Source organism: Pongo abelii, chromosome 22 (assembly GCF_028885655.2).
Source record: "Pongo abelii isolate AG06213 chromosome 22, NHGRI_mPonAbe1-v2.0_pri, whole genome shotgun sequence".
In the NCBI taxonomy this organism is placed as follows: domain Eukaryota; kingdom Metazoa; phylum Chordata; class Mammalia; order Primates; family Hominidae; genus Pongo; species Pongo abelii.
Window position 1 is genome coordinate 56,049,348 of NC_072007.2, and position 22,016 is coordinate 56,071,363.

A 22,016-nucleotide genomic window follows, 5' to 3' on the forward strand; every position below is an offset into this window, starting at 1 on the left:
GGCCGGGAATTCAACGGCCACTCCCGTCCCGTCGGGCCCGCCCGCCCACCAAATGCCCGCCCACCAAATCCCCGCCCACCACGGACCCGCCCCGTCCACCACGGACCCGCCCCGTCCGCCAAGGTCTTGCTCACCACAGGCCTGACCCGCCCACCACAGGCCTGACCCGCCCACCACAGGCCTGACCCGCCCACCACAGGCCTGGCCCGCCCACCAAGGCTCGCCCCGCCCATCAGCGGCCTGCCCACCACAGGCCCGCCCCAAGCCTGGGCCCCGCCCCATCAAGGACACTAATCCCCTAACCCCGAGCCCCGCCCACTGCTCTTGCCTGTCTCCCGCCCTCCCCGACTTAGGCCTCTCCCCGGCCTGGCTCCCCGAACTCAGCCCCGCCCCTTCCCCGCCCCTACCCCACCCCAAATGATGACCTGCCCCTCCCACTGCCCGTCTCCGCCCCGCTTCACTTCATTAGGGCCCCGCCCCGATTCTTGCCCCGCCCGCTCAATGTCCCGCCTACGACCCCGCCCACTACTAGTGACCAGTCCGCCCGTTCGAGGCCCCGCCTCCTCCCCGCCCAATGCTCGGCCCCGCCCCGCGCGTCATTGGGCCAGGTCCCCGCCCCGCCCGCAGCCCCACCCCCGCCCCTTTGACTCGAGTTGGCTTTTTCCAGAGAACTTTCCGGGCTCGGATTGGCCGCGCCGGTCGATGTTCCGCCGTTTGATTGGCCCGCAGCGCCCGCTTTCGCGAGCCTGCCCTTGGGCGGGGGCGGGGCCGGCGGCGGCGCGCCGCGCTAGATTGGTTAGCGGCGCAGAGGGGCGGGCCCGCGCCGCGCGCAGCGCTCGGGCTGGAGCGCCTGAAGCCGCGACCGCCGCCTCAGCTGCTTCAGCCGCGGTCGCCGCCGCTTCGGCAGACTTAGGCTCCGCCGCCGCCTGCTTACCCGCCTCGCCCCGACCCCGCCAGGGCCTCCCGGCCTCTCCCCGCCGGCCCGCGGGCTCGCCGTCCGGCGCAGGGCAGGTGAGTGAGCGGTGGCGGGCGGGGTCGGGGTCGGGCGCCCTTGCGGGTTACGGGGACCGAGTCCCCGACGGAGGCCGAGTGACGGGGCGACCCCGGGCCGCGGCAAACTTCGCCCGAGCCGGGGCGGGCGGGGGTCCCAGGCTGGGTCGCGCCGTCCCCGACCGCCGCCGGCGCCTGCGGCGGCCCGGGGCAGCGAGGGGACTCGGGCTCCCTCAAGGTGCGGTCGCCAGGCCCGGCCCGCCCGCCTCCGCCCGCCTCCGCCCGCCTCCGCCCCCTCCCCAAATTCGGAAGTTGCGGCGGGAAGCCGAGAGCGCCTCGGATGTGGGTCAGAAAACGTCTGGACTACTTGAGGCTTCAGTTTCAAAACCGCACAAATTTCATCTCTTGATTGAGAAGAGATCTGGGGAACACCCCGGAGCGGCCCCGGCGGCTGGAGGGCGGCGGGGCGCGGCGCGGGGCCTCCTCCCCCTGGACGGCCGCCGGGAGAGCGCGGCCTCACCCCTCGGTGACCCTGCGGAGAGCCGCGCGCGGGCGGTGGGGCGCGCGCAGGTCCCTCTTGTTGGTCGCTGTGTTTTAATTTAATTTTGGGGATGGTTAGAACGTGTTTCTTATTGTCCCCACACGTGTTCTAATTGGAAGTCTTGTTTCGTGAAAGAGTTTGTTTTTTCTTTTTGCCTGGTGATGTTTTCCAATTCCCCCCCCCGCCCCACACACTCTGAAGTATATTACTGGCATAAGAAATTTGAAAGTTAACCAAAAGTCGGGTCCTAAATCTCGTGGCTCGGGGTTGGTTATCTTCCACCGTCCTTCAGAGCAGCCTGGATTTGCAGGTCTTGTTAGCCCTCCGTGTGAGCCAGTAGCACTCTTAGTTGTTGAGTGTTTGTAGAGTGGGATTCACCAGAAGGAATCTTGAGCAGCAGGGCCTTGCGGAGAGGCCTTTAGAGATTTGACTGGGTAACTTACAGACTCCCTCCATTTCAAAAATATTCCTCTGGCACAGGCCCTTACATATCCCTCTGAAATTGAACTCACTTTCAGGGGCCTTTTTCTTTTCTTTGGACTTTCTCAGATGTGGATCCCAAAGGAGTGTGCAAGGGTGCTTCCCTATTTAAGAGAACTAACTCCCAGTCTTCCTCATATTCAAGAACAATTCATCGTCTTAAAGCGTGTCAGAGATACCTGTTTTGGCCCCAAAAGGAGTGTTTGTAGAACAGTGGCACTCTAAAGGGATCATTGGCAAGATCTGAAAGGACCTGATTGATCATCACACGAGAGAAGCAGAAATAGTTCTGGCGTTTTCAGGCTTGGAGATCCATCAAAAAACATGGGGCCTTAAAACACAAGTGCAGTGACCGACTAACTGATGTCTCACTTTCGAGCAGTATTTTTTTTTTTTTTTTGCTTGTATGTAGATGCTGTTGTTTATACAGTGCAAGTTCATTACGAATGTTTTAGAACTTACATAGCTTCACGTATTTTCTTAGTTGATACTCAATATTATAAGGTTTTGAAAAAGTTTTGATGGTAAATGGGGTCTTTATAACTGAAAAAATGGGCTCTGTCTAGAATTCAGGGCTTTTTGGCTGGTGTTGCCGCAGGTGCTGCTGATTAGTGGTGCTTTTGGACCTCAAAACATCACTTTCCCAGATATCTTTATAATGCTCATGGTGGGGGAAAACCCACACAGCTTTGTGGTTACGTTTTTAGCTATTTATGCGAAAAAATTCAACGTATAGTTGTATTTTGCTAGCTGTTTTGAAGAAGCTATCCTTTACCCTATTGTTCTGAGGAGGCTGACAGCATGCTGCATTTATAAATTTGAAAAAGTCTCACGAGTTTCTTGAACCAATCTAGCCATTCAGATTTGGATTCTGTGTATCAGTTTTGATTATTTCAGTTCGTGTGTCAATGGCAGAATCATTTCTATTTTTACAAAAGTCTCAGGGCTTTATTGTAAAGGTGAATACTGAAGCAGATTTTAGTAGATGTAAGTTGTGTATCCTCTCAGTGAAGAAGGCTGTGCTTTGGGCCATAACCAGGGAAAATACTTGCTCATGTATTGGAATTGCCCCAACTTAAACATTAGAATAAATGCTGTAGATTTTGGGGCAGCTCTGATGTCTCAGCTCTCATCCCTGGTGGCAATGACTCTCACAGGCAAGGCGTCATGGGCCCGCTGTCCATGGTGCTGAATCCGTGTCACCTGTTTCTCTCTCTCTCGCTCTTGCTCTCTCTCTCGCTCTGTCGCTCTCTCTCTGTGTGTGTGTGTGTGTTTTGGGGCGGGGGGAGCTCAAACGTCCTTTCCAGCGTACTTTAAAATTAATTTCAGAATTCATATTATTAAATAAAATTTGATCAGGGAAATTCTGTTGAATGGGAGCGTGTCTTGAAAACACTTAAGCCATTTTATTCTTCTTTTTAAGGAGGATAATTATGCTACAACATTCCATTCCTTTTGCTTAGTCCTCACTGTCTCTCTAGGTGGGAGTTTTGTTGCTTGAGTATGGGCATCAAGTAACAAATCACTGACATTAAATGAAACCCTGTTTTCTTAACCATTCCTTTAAGAAAGTACCAGTTTGTTTTAGTTTGTTTTCTTTTGCTTATAACAGAATACCTGAAACTAGGCAATTTACAAAGAAAAGGAATTTATTTCTTATAGTCATGGAGGCTGAGAAGTCTAAGGTCCAGGGGCCAAAGCCACCAGCTCCACTCCCATGACAACCCACTAATCCATTAACCCATGAATGGATTAATCCATTTTATGAGGGCAGAGCCCTCTTGATCCAATCACCTCTTAAAGGTACCACCTCTCAATACTGCTGCTGCATTGAGGATTACATTTCAGCATGAGTTTTGGAGGGGATATTCCAACCATAGCACCTTTATTACAATATAGACATACATCTGTAGGCATATATCTATGTAGGGGCAACTTGTTCCCAAAAGGGTTGACTCTAGCATGTTTTGCATTCTCCAGCATGTTGGTTCTCAGCCTTTCCTGGAGATGGGATCTGTTTATGTGTTGGGCTATTAAGTGGTTGCCAGGCATTCCTGTTGTGTTAGAGCTGTATCTACTCTCTTTTCTCTAATATTGAGGACATCTTTGTAAATCATTTTACATGAATCTTTTCTTTCTCTTGAGGTTAATTTTGTCAGTTACTTTAGAATTGCCCCACAGGTTAGCAGTTAAAAAAAAAAAAAAAAAGAAAGAAATAGGTGTCACTTGTGGTACAGAGATTGTTTCACATGGTAGTAAGTTGTATATCAAGCTAAGCAGTGGATTATTGAGGTGCTTTTTGTTATGATCATCTGAACTGATTCTGTGGCTCCATTTGTTGTACACTTAACCCACGTTATTCTTTGACATCTCTTTTGTTGACAGAAACTCAGGAAAACTTCCTTCTGCCTCATCCAAGCTTCAGAAATACTCCCTGATTCCCTACTCTTCACCATTTCCTATGCTATGATCTGGGAACCCGTGGGGGAATGAGACAGAGTTCTTACTGAAGGGCTCACCAGTTCGGATTGAGGAAGGAACATGTAAACATATAATTACAGGGGGCCATACTCAGTGCTGCAGTTGGGATACATAGAAAGCCAGGCAAATGTGTTGAGGGGCGATTCATTTGGGCCGAGAATCAGGGAAAGCTTTAGAGAGGAGGTGGCCTTTGGGCTGGGCCCTAGGGCATGAGTTATAATTGGGCATGGATTGGGTATACATTTATTAGAAAAAGGCTGGAAGATTGGAATAACCGGAGTACAGAGTGTGTAGTGGTGTGGAGGCTGGAGGTATGGAAGCATAGTGAAGGACTTGGGACCCTGCTGGAAGTGTTAGGGGCATTGTGAAATGGTTGGAACTTTGTTGGAGATGGAAGGGGGCGAAAGTGGAGGAGGAGTTGCATGGTAGGTAGAATAATGGCTCATAAAGCTGTCCACATCCTGATCTCAGGACTGTGTTATGTTACATGGCAGGGGAGTTAAGGCAGCAGATGGAATGAGGTTGCTAATCAGCTGATTTTAAAATAGGGAGATTATCCTGGATTATCTGGGTGGGCTCTGAGTAATCACAAGGGTTCTTAAAAGTAGAAGAGAGAGGCAGAATAGTCAGTGTCAGAGTGATGTGAGGTGAGAAAGACTCTAGCTGCCATTGCTGGCTTTGAAGATGGAAGGGTGCAGTAGTCAAGGAATGTGGGAAGCCTTTGGAAAGGGCAAGAAAAGGGATTCTGTCCCCTAAAGACTTGGGAAAGGAATGCAGTCCTTGGTTTCTAGCCCTGTGAGACCCTTGTCTGACTTGTGACCCCCAGAACTGTAAGATAAATGTTTGTTGTATTAAAACACTAAGTATCTGGACGTTTGTTCCAACAGCAGTAAGAAACCGATACAAACTGGGGCTCTTCATTTGGCAGTCTTAGCTGACAAAATTAAGGAGGGAATAACATGATTAGATTGGTTTTAGAAGATAAAATGATGGAGCTGCCACTTGGGGAGAATTCACCCCAGATAAGCATAGTTCTATTCTCTATTTCACCTCCTAGGTAAGACTGGCATCTGATATTGTCTTATTTGGCCCAAATCCCACTTCCAGTCTCTCTGAGCAGCTTCCACAGCCTCTACCACTCCCAATTGCCATGTCCCACTGGGTCATCTTTCCTCTGTGTTGGACACTTGAGAAAGAGTAGACCAGGTATACACTTACCACTGAGATTGTGGTGTCACAGGCTAGGCCCAGTTCCAACCTCATAGCTATTGTCAGATTACTTTCCAGAGGTTTGTTTCTTTACATCCTCACTAATCCTTCGTAGCTTCAGATGTTTTAATTGTTGTCAATTGAGTAGATATTAAATATCTTACTGTTTTAATTAGCATTTCCTTGGCTAGTGAGTTTGAGGATTTTCTACCCATACTTTGGCCACTTGAGCTTCTTCTAAAAATTGTATTCTTATATTGTTTGTCCACTTATTGTCTGGATTATCCTTTTTATAGCTTTTTAGAAGTTCTTTACATATTCTGGATTCTATTTGTATCCTGTTCTTTATCCTTTTAAATATGCTGTTTTGATGAACAGATGTTCAGTTTTAATGTAGTCAGATTTATCAATATTTCCTTTACAGTTTATGGTGATTGAGTCTGATTTAAGAAATCTTGTGTTACTCCAAGGGCATTGTCTTAGTCCATTTTCATGCTGCTGATAAAGACATACTTGAGACTGGGCAATTTACAAAAGAAAGAGGTTTAATGGACTTACAGTTCCACGTGGCTGGGGAGGCCTCACAATGATGGTGGAAGTTGAAAGGTACATCTCACATGGCAGCAGACAAGAGAAGAGAGAGAGCTTGTGCAGGGAAACTCCCCTTTTAAAACTATCCGATCTCGTGAGACTTACTCACTATCACAAGAACAGCATGGGAAAGACCTGCCCCCATGATTCAATTACCTGCTTACTGGGTTCCTCCCATAACACATGGGAATTCAAGATGAGATTTGGTTGGGGACACAGCCAAACCAAATCAGTCATAATATATCCTCCTCTTTAAAAAATATTTAAATATTTGCTTTTTATAGTCTACTTAGAACTTATTTTTGTGTGGGGTATGAGACAGAGATCCAATTTTAAATTTTTCCAAATTCATAACCAATTGTACCAGTATTGTTTATTGAATACAGTCCTTTCCCCAGTGATCTGCAGTGGTACCTTTGAAACACATCAGATTTCACAAATGCGTGGATCAGTTTCTGGTTGCTTCATATACCTAATGATAATCTAATTTCTTTCTCCCTAGTTCTTAAATCTTTTATTGATCTTTTTTTTTTGTCTTTTTTCCTTTGCTTGGACCACTAGAGAAAGTTGTATGAAGATTGTGGTAAGATTATCCTTATATTGTTTTTCATTTAAAAGAAATGCTGTGAAAGACTTAATTGTGAACTTTGTTTTTTTTTTTTTGGTAGATTCCTTTATTAGGTTAAGGATGATCACATTTACTAGTAGTTTAATAAAAGCTTTAAAGAAATCATGAATAGATTTTGAATTTTCTCAAATGGTTTTCTATACAGTGCACTTATTTAGATAATTTTATGCTTTCTTTAAAAATCGTGATTGAGATGAGATATTTTATTCTTTTAATTTAAGCTATCATTGATTTCCTGGGAGAAACTGTGATGTACTACATTAAAAAATATTACCAGGCCAGGTGAGGTGGCTCACACTTGTAATCCCAACACTGAGAGGCTGAGGCTGGAGGATCATTTGAGAACAGGAGTTCAAAACCAGACTGGGAAATATAGTAAGACCCCATTTTTACAAAAAAAAAAAAAAAAAAAAAAAAAAAAAAAACCAAAGAAAAAAAATTAGCCAGGCATGGTGGCATGCGTCTATAGTCCTAGCTACTTGGGGGACTGAGGTTGAAGGATCACTTAAGGCTGGGAGGTTGAAGCTGCAATGAACTGTGATCATGCCTCTGCACTCCAGCCTAAATTATTGGACCCAATATGCAAATATTTCATTTGGGATTTTGGCATATATATTCATAAGAGGTGTTGACCAGTGATAATCTTTTCTTGTATCGCCCTTATTCAGATTTGGTATCAACATGATACTTCATCATCTTTGTAATAATTTCTTTCTTTTTTTTAGAGACAGGGACTCTCTCTGTCACCCAGGCTAGAGTGTAGTGGTGCTATCATATCCTACTGCAGCCTTGAACTCCTGGGCTCGAGTGATCTTCTTGCCTTAACTTCTTGATTAGCTGGGATTATAGGCACAAACCACCATGCTCAGATAATTTTTAAATTTTCTTTTCGTAGAATAAGGGTCTTGCTACGTTCCCCAGGCTGGTCTTCAACTCCTGGGCTCCAGAAATTCTCCCATCTTGGCCTCCCAAATGTAATAGTTTTGGAAAGGGAGGAATTTTTGTTTCCTGGAAATTTGGCAAAACCGATTCTTAAATGATCTGGATCTGGACCTTTTTAAATATGGAGACACTTGCAGTAGCAATTAATCACTTTGGAAGGGTGGCTAGTCCATTCCGCTCGCATTTCATTGGCCGGAAGGAGTCATTCTACCTAATTTCAGATGGAGCAGGGTGGTAGAATCTTCCTCATCCTGGAAGCAGGGGGCACTCAGTCCAATAGCACAAGGAAACACATTTTGTCAATAATCTTGAGTGAGCGTGGAAACAGATTCTTCCCTTCAAGGCTTCAGGTGAGAACACAGCCTGGCTAACACTTTGAATGCAGCTTTGTGAGACCCTAAGCAGAGGACCCAGTTAAGCCTGCTTAAATTCCTGACTCACAGAAACTGTGAGATATTTAATACATATTGGTTTAAGGTGTTAAATTTGTGGTAGTTTGTTATGTGGCAATAGAAAACTGATGTACTGATCTCCACTGACCTCCCCTTAGAAGCGGATTTGGGTTGATGAAGGGTGTTTGACTCTAAGGTAATCAGCTTATTATTTATTTTCTTTTATACAGTGTTTTTTCTATTTATAAAAGTAATACAAATGTTTTGTGTAGAAAAATTGGAAGAAACAGAAAATTATAAAGTAGAAGATCAACATTATCCTTAATCTTACCACAAAAGGATATTCAGTGTTTTTTCCTACTTATATTTATGTATGATATGCATATCCTAAAGTTGGGATTCATTCCAAAGTATGTTTTTTGAACCAATATTTTTCCTTTTACTAGATCATGAGCATTTCCTTGTCTCATAATGTGTTCTTCTAAAATATGATTTCAAATGGCTGCATACTATTCCAAAGAGTGTCCCAGTTTATTGAACCATTTCCCTATAGCTAGACATTTATGTTGCTTTAAAATACTCATCATAAATAATGCTTTGAAAAATATCCTATACAAAAATCATTGTGTGTATCACTGATGGCTTCTAAATTTCTAAAGGTAGAACTGTTAGCTCAAAGGTTGTAAATGTTTTTAAGTCTTTTTGTACTTAACCATCTATTTTCCAACATTTCTAAAAAATAATGTAAAACTTAGACATCTGTTTCTGTAACTCACCAGATTGGGATAGGACAGAACTATTGATTTTTGAGCATCTAGGTTCCTGTTTTCTTAACCCTGTTTGCAGAGTGGTTTTAAATTATTCATTAAAGTGCAATATGGATTCTATTTATAGACGCATTTGTGTATGAGATCGCTCCTTTAATGTAGGGAAAAGCCTACAAATTGCTATTATCACATTCCTATCTTTGTAAATCCTTTTCTACTCCTATTCACCCTTTCTTTGTTCTCAGTCAACCCAGTAGAGACCCTGAGACAAATAAGGCCTTGTATCCTTATATTATTCAGACAGAATGGCTGTTCTGAGCCAGCCCTTGTTCTTTTCTTCTTGCCATTTATTAATTAGTTGATCTCAAAAAGATGAGAGATCAGAATATTAATGATTAATTCAAAAATATTTTTCCTGGTCCCTAAAGTAATGGATGTTTGTGTAGAAAATTTCTGAAGGAAAGATTAGCATAAAAAGCAGAATAAAAATCTTGATAATTCTACTACCCACAGATGACCACTGTTTAAACATAACTTGATCATGCCAGCTTATTCTTAAAATATGTGACTGGATTCTGATGGCTTTTTTTTTTTTTTTTTTTTTTTTTTTTTGAGACGGAGTCTTGCTCTGTTGCCCAGGTTGGAGTGCAGTGGCATGATCTTGGCTCACTGCAACCTCCTCTTTCCGGATTCAAGCAGTTCTCCCTGCCTCAGGCTCCAGAGTAGCTGGGATTACAGGCACGTTCCACCACGCCTGGCTAATTTTTGTATTTTTTAGTAGAGACGGGGTTTCACCATGTTGGCCAGGCTGGTCTCAAACTCCTGACCTCAGGTGATCCGCCCGCCTCGGCCTCCCAAAGTGCTGGGATTATAGGTGTGAGCCACCACGCCCGCCCTGATGACTAATATTTTGTTTGGAGTTTTTGCATTTGTGCCTGTGAGTGAAATTGGCTCGTAATTTTCCTTTCTTATAGCTGTTCTCTTTCTAATCTGAGATGAATGCTTTATTTATTAATTTGCAGCTTTTCCTTTTTTTCTGGTATGTTTGTTTAAAGTGATATATTTTCTTGTAAACAATGCCTCAACTACATCATACAAAGTTTGATTTAAGGCATTTTCATTATTGTTTGTTATACTTTCTAATTTCCATTATGGTTTTTTCTTTGATTCCTAGGTAATTTAGAAGAACGTTTAAACATTTCTAAACATATGCATATTTTCTTGTTTTATTATTCTTCAGCACAATTATCTTGCCCAAAGATCCTGCTTTCTATGATTTTAATCCTTTGAAATATGCTGATTTGCCTTGTAGCCCAGAATATGGTATGTAAGTTTTCTCAGATATTCCTATGTGCCTGGAAATAATTGGGTTCAATGTACTATACTAAATATTCTGTTTAGCTGAGTTGGTAAGCATGTTACATCTGCTTTCTTACTAGTTTTTTTGGTTGTTATATTAATTACTGAAATAATTACACAATTTCATTATGATTATGGATTTGTCTCATTTTTCCTTGCAGTTCTGCCAGTTTTTGTGTATAAATTTTTGAGACTGTGTTGTCAGGGCCACACAGATTTAAAACTGTTAGGTCTTCCTGATGAATGGAGACTTTAATTATTATGACTGGTTCTCTTTATGTCTAGTAATTAATATTTGACTTTATGATACGGTATGTCTGATGTTAATATTAACATAGCCATGCTAGATGTTTTAGGCTCATATTTACATGATATCTTTGTCTTTTATCTTATTCTCAACCTTACTATAGTTTTATGCTTTAGGTATGTCTCTTGCAAAGAGTGTAGTTAGATATTTTTTTTGTTCAATCTGACAGTCTTTGTCTTTTAATTGGAACAGTTCATTTACATTAAATGTAATTACTTATCTATTTGGGTTTAAATTTACGATCCTATTATGTATTTGTCTTGTCCTACATTTTCTGTGTTTATTTTTCTCTCTTTTCTTGCATTATTTTAATCTGATAATGTGATTTTTTGAAAAAATCATTCCATTTTTCCACCTTCTCCAGTAGATTGGAGATTATGTCCTATTTTTTGTTCTTTTAGTGGTTATTGTGGAAATTGTTACTAACTTATCCAGATAATGTAGTTATACCTTCATCTTTCTCCTAGACAAATCATAGTTTCTTAGAAGACTTGAACTCTATGACCCCCTTCCAGATTCATATGTGCTTATTATTATGCACTTTAATTCTATATATTCTTTTTAAATTCAGTGAAATGAATTAATATTAATGGTATTATATTAACAATATTGGTATTAATAGTATTATTACTGGTAACATTAACAGTATTGTATTAACAGTAATATTAACAGTTAGTGTTCATTTAGATTTATTCAGATACTTATCTTTTCTTTGCTTTTCATTGCTCTCTGGCATTTCTGACTTATTCTGGGATGGTTTCATTTCTGCCCAAAGGGCCCTCTTTAGAAATTCCTTTATTGCAGGTCAGCTGATGTAGACACTGCATTTTTTTTTTTTTTTTTTTTTTGAGACGGAGTCTTGCTCTGTTGCCAGGCTGGAGTGCAGTGACGCGCTACAGCCTCCACCTCCCAGGTTCAAGTGATTCTCCTGCCTCAGCCTCCCCAGTAGCTGGGACTACAGGTGCACGCCACCACGCCCAGCTAATTTTTGTATTTTTAGTAGAGACGGGATTTCACGATGTTGGCCAGGATGGTCTCAATCTCTTGACCTCGTGATCTGCCCACCTTGGCCTCCCAAAGTGCTGGGATTATAGGCGTGAGCCACCGCGCCTGGCCGACATTACATATTTTTTAATCTAAAAATATTTTTATTTCATCTTTTAACAAATTCTTTCAATTTACTTAAACATTTTGTGGGATATAATTCACATACTATAAAATTCACCCTTTTAAAGTTTACAATTGAGTGTTTTTTGGTGTATTTTCAAGGTCATGCAACTGTCATTACTACGTAATTCCAGAACATTTTCTTCACTTTAAAAAGAAACCTCATACACAGTAACTACCTGTTTCTCCCTCCCCAAAGGCCCTGGCAACTGTTAATTTAGTTTTCATCTCTAAGAATTTGCCCATTATGGAAATTTCATATGAGTGGAATTATATAGTATGTGGCCTTTTGTGTCTGGCTTCTTTCACTTTGCATAACATTTTCAAGCTTTATCCATGTTGTAGTATGTATCAGTATTTCATTCCTTTTTATGGCTGACTAATATTCAGTTGTATAGATATATGGCATTTTGTTTATCCATTCATCAGTAGATAGACATTTTGGTTGTTTTTTGGCTGTTATGAACAACATGCTATGAACAGTAGTACGAGTTTTCATATGAATATATGTTTTCACTTGTCTTGGTTTACACTAGAAGTAGAATTGCTGAGTCACACAGTAACTCTGTTTAACTTTTTGAATAACTGCCAAATTGTTTCCCGAAGATGCTGCAACATCTTCGGGAAACAATTTGGCAATGTAAAATTCCAAACAATTTGGAATGTAAAATGCTGCACCATTTTATATTCCCATCAGTAATTTATGAGGGTTCCAATTTCTGCACATTCTCTCAAACACTTGTTATTTTCCAGTTTTTTGATTATAGCCATGTAGTGGGTGGGAAGTAGTAGATATTGTGGTATAAATTAGCATTTCTGTAGTGACTGATGGTATTCAGCCCTTTTCATGTACTGCTTATTGGCCATTTTTGTTTTTTCTTTGGAGAAATGGCTATTTAAATCCTTTGCCCAAGACTTCATGACTAAAACACCAAAAGCAATGGCAACAGAAGCCAAAATCAACAAATGGGATCTAATTAAACTAAAGAGCTTCTGCACAACAAAAGAAACTATCATCAGAGTGAACAGGCAACCTACAGAATAGGAGAACGTCTTTACAATCTATCCATCTGACAAAGGTCTAATATCCAGAGCCTACAAAGAACTTAAACAAACTTACAAGAAAAAAAAACCCCCATCAAAAAGTGGGCGAGGGATATGAACAGAAGAAGACATTTATGCAGCCAACAGACACATGAAAAAATGCTCATCATAACTGGTCATTAGAAAAATGCAAATGAAAACCACAATGAGATACCATCTCACACCAGTTTGAATGGCAATCATTAAAAAGTCAGGAAACAACAGATGCTGGAGAGGGTGTGGAGAAATAGGAAAGCTTTTACACTTTTGGTGGGAGTATAAATTAGTTCAACCATTGTGGAAGACAGTGTGGCGATTTCTCAAGGATCTAGAACCAGAAATACCATTTGACCCAGCAATCCCATTACTGGGTATATACCCAAAGGATTATAAATCATTATACTATAAATACACGTGCATGCATATGTTTATTGCAGCATTGTTCACGATAGCAAAGACTTGGAACCCACCCAAATGCCCATCAGTGATAGACTGGATAAAGAAAATGTGGCACATATACACCATGGAATACTATACAGCCATAAAAAAGGATAAGTTCATGTCCTTTGCAGGGACATGGATGAAGCTGGAAACCATCATTCTCAGCAAACTAACACAAGAACAGAAAACCAAACACTGCATGTTCTCACTCATAAGTGGGAGTTGAACAATGAGAACACATGGACACAGGGAGGGGAACATCATACACCAGGGCCTGTTGGTGGTGGGGGCCTAGGGGAGGGATAGCATTAGGAGAACTACCTAATGTAGATGATGGGTTGATGGGTGCAACAAACCACCATGGCAAGTGTATACCTGTGTAACAAACCTGCACATTCTGCACATGTATTCCAGAACTTAAAGTATAATAAATTTTTTTAAAAAGCTGAAAACAAAAGCAAAAATAAATAAATCCTTTGCCCATTTAAAAACTGGATTGTCTTTTTATCGCTGAGTTGTGTTCTTTATATATTCTGTATGTTAGTCCCTTATCGGGTATATGATTTGCAAATATTTTCCCTCCAACTGTGAGTAGTCTTTTCATTTTCTTTTCTTTCTTTCTTTTTTTTTTGAGACAGAGTTTCGCTCTGTCGCCTAGGCTAGAGTGCAGTGGCGTAACCTTGGCTCACTGCAAGCTCTGCCTCCCAGGTTCATGCCATTCTCCTGCCTCAGCCTCTCGAGTAGCTGGGACTACAGGTGCCTGCCACTGCGCCTGGCTAATTTTTTGTATTTTTAGTAGAGACAGGGTTTCACCGTGTTAGCCAGGATGGTCTCGATCACCTGACCTCGTGATCCACCTGCCTTGGCCTCCCAAAGTGCTGGGATTACAGGTGTGAACTACCGTGCCCGGCCTCATTTTCTTGATAGTATCCTTTGATGCACAAATGATTTTTATTTTGGTAATACTGCATTTATCTATTTTTTTCTTTTGTTGCTTGTGCTTTGTCATATTTAAGACATTGCTTAATCTTAGGTCACAAAGATTTACACCTCTGTTTTATTCTAAGGGTTTTATAGTTTTAGCTCTGAAATTTAGGTCTTTGGTGCATTTTGAGTTAATTTTTATCTATGGTATGAAGGAGGAGTTTAACTTCGTTCTTCTGCCTGTGGCTTTCTAGTCCTAGTACCATTTGTTCAAAAGACTACCTATTGAATGGCCTTAGCACTTTTGTCAAAAATCAGTTGACCATAAAATATGGGTTTATTTCTGAACTCTCAACTCTATTCCATGGACCTAGATGTCTCTCTCTATGCCAGCAGCACACAGTCTTGATTATTGTAGCTTTGTAGTAAGTTTTAAGATTGAGAAGTGTGAGTCCTTCAACTTTGGTCTTTTTATTTATTTTGGTTATTCCTGGTCCCTTGCATTTCCATATGATTTTTAGGTTTGGTTTGTCACTTTCTGGAAAAAAAAAAAGGCAGGTAGAATTTTGATGGGGATTAATTGAATCTGTAGATAATTCGGGGAGTATTGTCAGGTTAACAATATTATGTTTTCCAATCCATGAGCATAGGATTTAGTAGCTATAATAGTTTTTTAGTGGATTCCTGAGGATTTTTTATATGCAAGATTATATCATCTGCAGATATAGATACTTTTAATTCTTTGTTTCTAATCTGCATGCCTTTTTAAAATTTTTCTCATGTAATTGCCCTGGTTTTAAGCTTTAACACAATGGTTAATTGCTGTGGCAAGGGTGGACATCATTGTTTGTTCCTCATCTTAGGGGGAAAGCTTTTAGCCTCTCACCAGTAAGTATAGTTAGCTGTGAATTTTTATAGATGCCCTTAATTAGGTTGAGGAATTTCCCTTCTATCCTTATTTTGTTGAGTGTTATTATCATGAAAGCGTGTTGAATGTTGTCAGATGCTTTTCCTGCATCTATACTATGTTATTTTTGTCCTTTATTATATTAATGTCATGTATTACATTGATTCAGTTTTGTATGTTGAGCCAACTTTGAATTCCCTAGATAGATCTCACTTGTCATGGCATATAATCCTTTTTATATATTGGTGGATTTGGTTTTGCCAGTGTTTTGTTGAGGATTTTTTGAGATGGAATCTCACTCTGTCACCCAGGCTGGAGTGCAGAGGTGTGATCTCAGCTCACTGCTGCCTCTGCCTCCTGGGGTCAAGCGATTCTCCTGCCTCAGCCTCCTGAGTAGCTGGGATGACAGGTGCGTGCCACCATGCATGGCTAATTTTTGAATTTTTAGTTGAGACAGGGTCTTACCATGTTGGCCAGGCTGGTCTCGAACTCCTGACCTCAAGTGATCCGCCTGCCCCGGCATCCCAAAATGCTGGGATTACAGACATGAGCCGCCACACCCAGCCTTGTTAAAGATTTTTATGTTTATATTCTTAAGGCATGTTAATCTGTAGTTTTCTTGTGATCTGTTTGTCTGGTTTTGGTATTATAGAATTAGTTGGCAAGTGTCCGTTTCTCCTTGTGAAGGATTGGTGTTCAATCTTTAAATGTTTGGAAGAATTTAATAGTGAAGCCATCTGTTTCTAATTTTTCCTTGTGGGAAATTTTTAAAATACTGAATATCTTTACTTGTTTTAGGTTTTTTTCAGATGTACTATTTTTTAAGTTTTGATAGTTTGTCTTTCTAGGAATTTTTGAATTTCAGCTAGGTTATCTAATTTATTGGCCAACAGTTGTTCATATTTCTTTATAGTCCTTTTATTTCTGTGAGGTTGGTAGTTTTCTTTCTGATTTTAGTAAATTGAGTCTTCCCTCTTTTTTTCTTGGTCATTCTAGATAAAAATTTGTCAATTTCATTGGTCATTTAAAAAAAAAAAACTTTGGTTTCATGGTTGTTTTTCTATTTTCTATTTCATTTTTGGTCGAATATTTGTTTTTTTCTTTCTTCCGCTTGCAAAGGTTTAGTTGGCTGTTTTTCTAATTTCTTAAGGTAGAACGTTAGGTTATTGATTTGAGATATTTCTCTTTTAATATAGGTGTTTACAGCTATAATTTTGTAAGAACTGCTTTCACTGCCTTTCATAAGTTTTGATATGTTGTGCTTTCTTTTACTTTCCTTTTTTTTTTTTTTTTTTTTGAGACAGGGCCTTGGTCTGACACCCAGGCTAAAGTGCATTGGTGCCATCACAACTCACTGCAGCCTCAACTTTGAGTCTCCTGAGCTCAAACGATCTTCCCACCTCATCCTCCTGAGTAGGTGGGACTACAGGTGCATTCCCCCACACCTGGCTAATTTTTAAATTTTTTGTGAGACACAGGGTCTTGTCATGTTGCTCAGACTGGTCTTGAACTCCTGGGCTCAAGCAGTCCTCCCGCTATGGCCTCCCAATGTGCTGGAATTACACGCGTGAGCCACTGTGCCTGGCCTCGTTTTTAATGATCTCAAAGTATTTTCTAATTTCCCTCGTGGTTTCTCCCTTGACTCTTTGGTTATTTAGCAGTGTATTGTTAAATTTCCACAAACTTTTGAATTAAATTTTTATCTGTTACTGATTTCTATTTTTTTCCCTTGTGGTTGGGGAACATATTTTATATTATTTCAATCCTTTAAAATTTTGAGACTTATTTTCTTGGCTAACACCTGGTCTATTCTAGAGAATGTTCCATGTGTATTTGAGAATAATGTGTTTTCTGCTTTTTGAATGGAGAATTCTATAAATGTCTGCTAGGTCTAATTAGTTTATTAGTATTGTTTAAATCTTTTGTTTTCTTTCTGATTTTCTGTCTTGCATTCCATCCTGTATTGAAAATGGACTTTTGAAGCTTCCAACTGTTACTGTTGAACTGTCTGATTCTCCCTTTTTTCTGTTAATTTTTTGTTTCATGCATTCTGGGGCTTTATTTTCTATGTACGCACATATATATGTATATAATTGTTAGAGCTTCTTGATGAATTGACCTTTTTATAATTATAAAATATTCTTTGTCTCTAATAACAATTTTTGTATTAAAGACCGTTTTTTTCTGATGTTAATATAGCCATTCAAGCTCTCCTTTGGCTACTGTTTGCATTGTATATATTTTTCCATGCTTTCAACCTATTTGTTCGTTGTATTTAAGTGTCTTTCTTGTATACTACATATAATTGAATCATTAAAAAATCCATTTAGACAATTTCTTTGCTTATATTGGAATGTTTAATCCATTTACATTTAATGCAATTTTGACAAGGTGAAATTTATGCCAGCCATTTTCCTTCTTGTTTTCTCTATGCAGTGTCTTTTTGAATTTTCTATTACTCCGTTACTGACTTTGTATTAAATATATATTTTCTAGTGTACTGTTTTATTTCCCTTATCATTTATTTTACTATTTTTTATTTTCTTAGTGGTTACTTGGGGTCTTACTACTGGCAATTTATAACAGTTTAGTTTGGATTAGTACCAGTCTAATTTCACTAGTATACAGAAACTTTGCTTCTGTATATCTCCATTCCCTCCTTCCTTTGTGCTGTTATTGTCATACAAAGTACATCTTGCTGGGCATGGTGGCTCACGCCTGTAAGCCCAACACTTTGGGAGGCCGACGCGGACAGATCACTTGAAGTCAGGAGTTCGAGACCAGCCTGGCCAACATGGTGAAACCCCGTCTTTACTAAAAAATAACAAAAATTAGCAGGGCGTGGTGGTGCATGCCTGTAATTCCAACTACTCGGGAGGCTGAGACAGGAGAATTGCTTGAACCCAGGAGGCAGAGGTTGCAGTGAGCTGAGATTGCACCATTGCACTCCAGCGTGGGAGACAAAGCAAAACTCCCATCTCAAAAAAAAAAAAAAAATACATCTTGTACATTCTGTGCACTTCAACACAGATTTGTAATTACTGGCTTTTACAGTTATCTGTACTTGTTACAGTTTTGTTTTTAATAATTTTTATTTTTCAATTTAAAAATAGATTTAGAGGGAACAAGTACAGTTTTATTACATGCAGATATTGCATGCTGGTGAAGTCTAGGCTTTTAGTATAAGCATCACCCGAATAGTGTAAATTTTAACCATTAGGTAATTTCTCATTCCCCACCGCCTCTCACCCTCCCACCTTTCCAAATATCTGGTGTCTATTATTACATTCTGTGTGTCCATGTGTATATATTACTTAGCTCCCATATTCTCTCGTAAGTGAGAATATATGGTATTTGACTTTCTGTTTCTGAATTATTTCACTTAAGATAATGGCCTCCATTTCTATCCATGTTGCTGCAAAGGACATGATTTCATTTTTTTATGTGGCTCAGTAGTATTTTTTGGTATATGTATACTACATTTTCTTTATCCAGTCATCTATTGATGAATACTTAGGTTGGTTCCATATCTTTCTATCATGAATAGTGCTGTAATAACATACGAGTACAAGTATCTTTTTGATACAGTGATTTCTTTTCCTTTGGGTAGATAGCCAGTAGTGGGATTGCCAGATCAAATGGTAGTTCTATTTCTATCTTTAGTTCTTTGAGAAATCTCCACACTGTTTTCCATAGAGATTGTACTAATTTACATTTGTGTTCCTTTTCTCTGCATACTTGCCAACATCTGTCATTTTTTGACTTTTTAATAATAGCCATTCTGAGTGTTGTAAGATGATATCTCATTGTTGTTTTAATTTGCATTTCTCTGGTGATTAGTGATGTTGAGCACTTTTTCAAATGTTTTTTGGCCATTTGTATATCTTTTGAAAAATGCCTGTTCATGTTTGCTCACTTTTAATGGGGTTATGTTTTTTTTCTTGTCGAGTTGTTTGAGTTTCTTGTAGATCCTGGATATTAGTCTTTTGTTGGATGTATAGTTTGCAGATATTTCTCCCATTCTGCGGGTTGTCTCTTCACTCTGTTGATGATTATTTTTGCTGTGTAGACACTTTTTTTATTAAGTCCCTTTTGTCTATTTTTGTTATTGTTGATCTCGGTTCATTGCAGCCTCTGCCTCCCAGGCTCAAGTGATCCTCCTGTCTCAGCCTCTCAAGTACTTGGGACTACAGGTATGTGCCAATATACCTGACTAAGTTTTTTTTGTTTTGTTTTGTTTTGTAGAGATGGGGTTTCACCGTATTGCTTAGGCTGGTCCTGAACTCCTGGGCTCAAGCAATCTGCCTGCCTTCAGCCTTCCAGAGTGTTGGGATTACAGGTGTGAGCCACTGTGCCTGGCCTGCAGTTGCTTTTGAGGTCTTAGTCATGAATTCCTTGCCTAGGCCAATGTCCAGAAGAGTTTTTCTGTGGGCAGCAAGCCACCCAGGTGCTGAGGCAAGAGACTGAGGGCACGAGCTGTTCCATTATAATAAAATATATAAAATAACAAGAGTTATACTAGATATAGATCATAGATATGATTATATATAAGTATCACTAATCATTAGTTTGTAGTAATTACTCTTTATTCAAATATTATAATAATCCCCACTCTACAATCATCACCTAGAAAAAACCAGGCCATACAGAGATAGGAGCTGAAGGGACCTGGTGAGAAGTGACCAGAAGACAAGAGTGTGAGCCCTCTGTCACACCTGGACAGGGCCATTAGAGGGCTCCTTGGTCTAGCGGTAGCATCTTCCCAGCACTTGGTCTTCCCAGTGTCTGGAAGATGCCCGTTGCCAAGCGGACTGTGGTTTAGCAGCAGCATCAGTGCCAAGGAAAAGCACCCACTACTTAGCAGACCAGGAAAGGGAGTCTCCCTTTCCCTGGGGGAGTTTAGAGAAGACTCTACTACACCACCTCTTGTGGAGGGCCTGACATTAGTCAGGCCTGCCCACAGTTATCCGGAGGCCTAACCGTCTCCCTGTGATGCTGTGCTTCAGCGGTCACACTCCTGGTCCGCTTTCATGTTCCATCCTGTACACCTGGCTCTGCCTTCTGACAACAGTAGCAAAATTAGTGAAAGTACCAAAAGTCCCTGATATGCAGAAATAATGGCGTAAGCTGTCTCTCTCTCTGTCTCTCTCTGCCTTGGCTGCCAAACAGGGAAGGGCCCCCTGTCCAGTGGACACGTGACCCACGTGACCTTACCTATCATTGGAGATGGCTCACATCCCTTACCCTGCCCCCTTGTCTTGTATCCAATAAATAACAGCACAGCCTGGCATTCGGGGCCACTACCAGTCTCTGCGCCTTGGTGGTAGTGGTCCCCCGGGCCCAGCTGTTTTTTCTTTTATCTCTTTGTCTTGTGTCTTTATTTCTGCCATGTCTCATCTCTACACAGGGAGGAAAACCCACTGACCCTGTGGGGCTGGTCCCTACATCTTTCCTAGGTTTTCTTCTGGAATTTTTATAGTTTTAGGTCTTACATTTAAGTTTTTAATCCATCTCGAGTTAATTTTTGTATATGGTGAGAGATAAGGGTCTAGTTTTCTTCTGCATATGGCTATCCAGTTTTCCTAGCATCATTTATTGAATAGAGTGTTTTTCCCAAGTGTTTTGTTAACTTTTCAAAGGTCAGTTTTCTGTTGGTGTGTGGCTTTATTTCTGATTTTCTATTCTGTCCCCATTGATCTATGTGTCTCTTTTAATACCAGTACCATGCTGTTTTGGTTACTGTAGCCTTGTAGTATAATTTGAAGTCAGGTAATGTGATGCCTCTAGCCTTGTTCTTTTTGATTTTGTTATTTGGGCTCTTTTTGGTTCCATATGAATTGTATAATTGTTTTCCCTAACTCTATGAAAAATGACATTAGTGTTCTGATAGGAATTGCATTGAATCTGTGGATTGCTTTGGGCAGTATGGTCATTTTATGATACTGATTTTTCCAATTCATGAGCATAGGATGTTTTTCCATATGTTTGTGTAATCTACAGTTTCTTTCATCAGCATTTTGCAGTTGTCCTTGTAGAAATCTTTCACCTTCATGGTTAAATGTATTCCTAGGTATTTTATTATTTTTTTGTAGCTATCACAAATGAAATTGAGTTCTTTATTTGGTTTTCAGCTTGATTGTTATTGGTGTTTAGAAATACTACTGCTGGGGTACAGTGGTTCATGCCTATAATTCCAGCATTTTGGGAGGCCAAGGCAGGAGGATCACTTGAGGCCAGGAGTTCAAGACTGCCCTGGGTAACATAATGAGACCGCATATCTACAAAAAAATTTTAAAAAAAATTAGGCAGGCATGGTGGTACATGCCTGTAGTCCTAGCTGCTTGGGGGGCTGAGGTGGGAGAATCACTTGAGCTCAGGAGTTTGAGGCTACAGTGAGCCTTGATCACACCACTGCACCCCGGCCTATGTCACAGAGTGAGTCCCCACCTTTAAAAAAAAAGAAGTGCTACTGATTTTTGTTAGTTAATTTTGTATCCTGAAACTCTACTGAATTCATTTATCAAATCCAGGAATCATTTAGAAGAGTCTTTAGGGCTTTGTAGGTACAAGATCATATCCAAACATACGACCTTCCAAGATTGAACCAGGAAGAAATTAGAAATCCTGAACAGACCAATAACAAGTAGCGAGATTGAATCAGTAGCAAAAATTCTCCCAATAAAACAAAGCCCAGGACCAAATGGAATCACAGCTGAATTCTACCAGATGTGTAAAGAAGAACCGGTACTAATCCTACTGAAACTATTCCAAAAAATTGAGGAGGAGGGCCTTCTCCCTAACTCAATC

At 40.5% G+C, this 22,016-nt stretch overlaps 1 protein-coding gene across 47 annotated transcripts in view; it reads left to right on the forward strand.

Annotated features, from left to right (window-relative positions):
* The first annotated feature begins 689 nt into the window (after positions 1 to 689).
* The window catches only part of PCBP3 (poly(rC) binding protein 3), a 301,168-nt gene continuing 279,841 nt past the window's right edge, over positions 690 to 22,016 (forward strand). For 29 of the 47 annotated variants that reach the window (XM_054542677.2, XM_063720933.1, XM_063720932.1 and 26 more), the window contains exon 1: positions 806 to 1,011. The gene's annotated coding sequence lies outside the window, so the exon portion shown is untranslated. Of the gene's footprint in view, positions 1,012 to 22,016 lie in introns of all 47 variants that reach the window. The other 18 variants (XM_054542654.2, XM_054542660.2, XM_054542675.2 and 15 more) reach the window with 6 other exon arrangements.